Genomic DNA, 3,541 nt, shown 5'->3' with positions numbered 1-3,541 from the left:
GGCCCGCGCGGGCCCGCGATGGGCTCCGCGGGCCGGCGATGGAGGGTGGCGGCGGCGCGCCACGTGGCGAGCTCGGATTGGCTGCGGGCGGCGGCGCGGACATGTCCGGTGGGGGCGGACGCGTCCGGCTACGGGAGGAGGAAGAAGCTAGGGTTAGGGGGGATTCATCCGCGAATTTTGGGGGAGAGGGTGTTTATATAGGTAGAAGGAGCTAGGAGAGTCCAAATGAGGAGCGGTTTTCGGCCACGCGATCATGATCGAACGACCGAGAGCATGGAGCGGGTTAGGATGGGTTTTGGGCCACTTTGGAAGGGGTGTTGGGCTGCAACAAAAGAGGCCTTTACGGTTATCCGGTTAACCGTTGGAGTATCAAACGACCTCCAAATGGCACGAAACTTGACAGGCGGTCTACCAGTGCTATACCAAGGCCGCTTGGCAAACCTCGGGCCATTCCGAGAAAGTTTAACACCCGCACACGAAAAGAGACAAGAGGGGGACGCCGGAGGACATAGGGGTGCCGGATTGCAAAACGGACAACGGGGAAAGTGCTCGGATGCATGAGGCGAACACGTATGGAAAATGAGATGCACATGATGACATGATAAAATGCAACACGCAAGCAAATGACATGGCAAAGACGGCGAATAACTGGCGGACACCTGGCGCATCGAATCTGGGGCGTTACATAATCTTAGCTCACATTCTGTCTAGCTTTTGGTGGTACAGAACTGTAAGCCATGCTGCAGAGCTTATAGCATTATTCTACAACCAAATCGAGATGGATACTCTCCAGTTTTCAGAATGCTCAAGAAGACAATCTTCCCGTAACTCTTAAACTGGTTTGTTCTGGGCAGTAGAATTTACATTTGAAGAGAAGGATGAAGCATTTGCTGATCCAGAAGGTTTAAGTTAACATTGCAGGTAAGATGTTCCAAGGATTCTCCACAGCTATGTTTGCATGCTTAATGTTCTTCCAAAGTTAATTTCGATACACATTAATTGTGCAGGTTAGTAATGTAGCATGGTAAGAAGGCCTATCTATAAGGGCAGAGAGCCCTCTTCCATGTCTTGACGTCGATATGTCTCAGATGCTTGACACATCGATCCTGACCATCACCATTGTCTCATTCTTTGCATACCGTCAGCAACTCCATTCCTAGAGATGTTTGCATCTTAGGCTTGAGCTACCTACAGTGTAAATAAAACTGATTATGGTTCACTGAGAATTTCATATTTACTGATTAGAGTATAGGAAACAATAAGTAGCATCAATAAAGCACATCCTAGGGGCATAAGGTTGTGTTGAAACAAACAATATGTTGATATGCATATGCAATTCCGACAGAGAAATCATTTTGTAACTACGGGTATGTATATGCATGGAGCTTCAGAACAAATAAACATTAGCCAAGAAGAAAATGAATGGATATTTGTTAACAAAGTAATAGTGTTCTTGTTAACTTGCAAGAGATGATCGGCAGCAAAATAGAAGATTGTAGAAAATGCTAGGAATAAATAAACAACTTGCAATCCTTAGTCCAGGTTTTGCTTCTCAAAGAAATGAAGCGCTCACTCTCTTAGAATTTGGTGCAAAACATACTACAATATGAGAAATAAGCTTGTAGTTTTGCCCAAAACAACTAAATTTGTGGATGCAATCAAAAACGAACACATGGTCTAATTTTCATTCTGTTTGGAACATTCGGTACAATTTGCCATCCTCTTTCTCGAAGTATAATGTTTCTTTGTTGTTTTATGAGCATTAACATCAAACGTTATGCCAGAAAATAGCACATACGATGCTGTTCAACGAGATGCAATGTTATAGATTTATGATCTAGATGCTGACATAAGTGCACAACAAACAATCTTGGTCGATAAATACTCCAGAAGCACATTTACATATAAAGTCTGGTTTATGCTAGGGAAAATTAATAAGGAATAACATCAACGAACAATACATTTTCAAAGCTTTATAAGTTACATACACTGACAGACTTGCATGCATGCTTGAAAAAATTAGAGCAGATACCCCTTTTCAAGTACCAGTATATACATATACACCCAACCCTTAAAAAAACCGAGATTAGATTTTCTACCTCTCTTTATGAGTATAAACCTTTTGATTCACTGCATATACCATTTTCTCAAATGGAACTGAGGCAATGTCCAGTAGAAGTTTCTAGATTATTTTGTTATCCAGTAAATATCCAGTCAAATAGATCAAGAAATATTGAATGCCCTTGATGGTACCAAAAATAAATAAAAATCCGACTCACAACTATGGTGGAGGGGCTAATCGAAGAATGGGTGTTCACACCAAGATCAGTGTGAAGTTAAGCAGGTTTTGAATCTAGTCAGACCCTATGTGCCCAAAATCATATTTAGGATAAGCAATCAAGTATATATACTCCACCAACTAAACAATTTGCAAAGAAAAAATTTTATAAAGCTTTAATATAGATGCATCTGAAGTCATGAACTAGATCGGCGGAACACTTTTTTGATATACCTGTCATAGTGCCTTGATTGTCGACAGCAGATGCTTTCTTCTGAATATGCAATAGATAATTGAGCTTTGTCGTTGCCGATTGCTGCTGATATCTCGGCGTGACAAAGTCCCATTGAGCATCCTTTCTGATTAAATCCCAGGAAGATTTGGATAAAGAGCAAACAGGAACAAGAACAACATGAAATTTGACAATTAAAAACTTAAAAGAAGGAACACCAGATATTATATACTACAAACATGCAAAGGTATAGAGACCCTCCAGGGAGAAGTAATTGTTGCACTTCAACACCCCGAGTAAAGCTCAATAGTCAAAACACCTTAAGTGGTTGTTTGGATAACAAATATTAGCATTGAGTTTATAGAAAACGAGTTTTTAACTGATTTTTAGGAAAACCAGTTTTACAAACTTTTTTGTTAATATTCAGTTTATAGAAGACCACGTTTGGGTTGAAAAGAGTTCCCCATTCTCCCGTGATCTCGCCTTTCCGTCGATGGAACGCAGGTAATGGAGCTGGGTGGTTGATCTCGCCGGACGGCCGCGTACGCGCACACGTAGAAGCTTGGTACCATGGGCAAGCATCTGGAACGATTCGATCCGCCGGCTGCAAAATGTACGAAACATAGACGTACTTGAAAGACACATGAGGGTTCATGGCAAAAGCCTCCTCGGATCCATGTTCCTCTTGGTCGTTCACGCTGTATGCACGTCGACGTTCATGGCCATGGTGCCCCTGCCTGTGGCTATGCACCCTCGCCGTTGGGGTTAAGGACGAGAAAAGGCTTGTGCCAACGGGTGCAAACCCATTGGTCGACGCCAAGCTGCAGCCATATACGACTCCTCCTGCTTTGTTGTCGCGTGCCGACGGCTCGCCGCGAACGCACAACGAGCTGACCTCGACGGCGGCGACGACGACCAGAACGGATGACACGGAGGACGCGGCGGCCGTGGCACAGCGGCCAGACGAGGACATACGGCCACATGGTACGACTCACCGACGAGCCCATCACAGCCGGCGTCGTCTCACTGTC

The 3,541-nt window shown here is 44.0% G+C and overlaps 1 long non-coding RNA gene across 1 annotated transcript; it reads right to left on the bottom strand.

Annotated features, from left to right (window-relative positions):
• Positions 1-819: 819 nt before the first annotated feature.
• Positions 820-2,643, bottom strand: LOC119326538. The gene is made up of 2 exons (XR_005158032.1): positions 2,513-2,643; positions 820-1,188 (listed from the first exon to the last, which is right to left on the bottom strand). It is a non-coding gene; the product is annotated as an uncharacterized LOC119326538 (long non-coding RNA).
• Between the last annotated feature and the right edge of the window lie 898 nt (positions 2,644-3,541).

This window comes from Triticum dicoccoides, chromosome 6B (assembly GCF_002162155.2).
Source record: "Triticum dicoccoides isolate Atlit2015 ecotype Zavitan chromosome 6B, WEW_v2.0, whole genome shotgun sequence".
In the NCBI taxonomy this organism is placed as follows: domain Eukaryota; kingdom Viridiplantae; phylum Streptophyta; class Magnoliopsida; order Poales; family Poaceae; genus Triticum; species Triticum dicoccoides.
The sequence above is the reverse complement of the archived record's forward strand: the minus strand, read 5'-3'. Positions and strand labels throughout refer to the sequence as shown.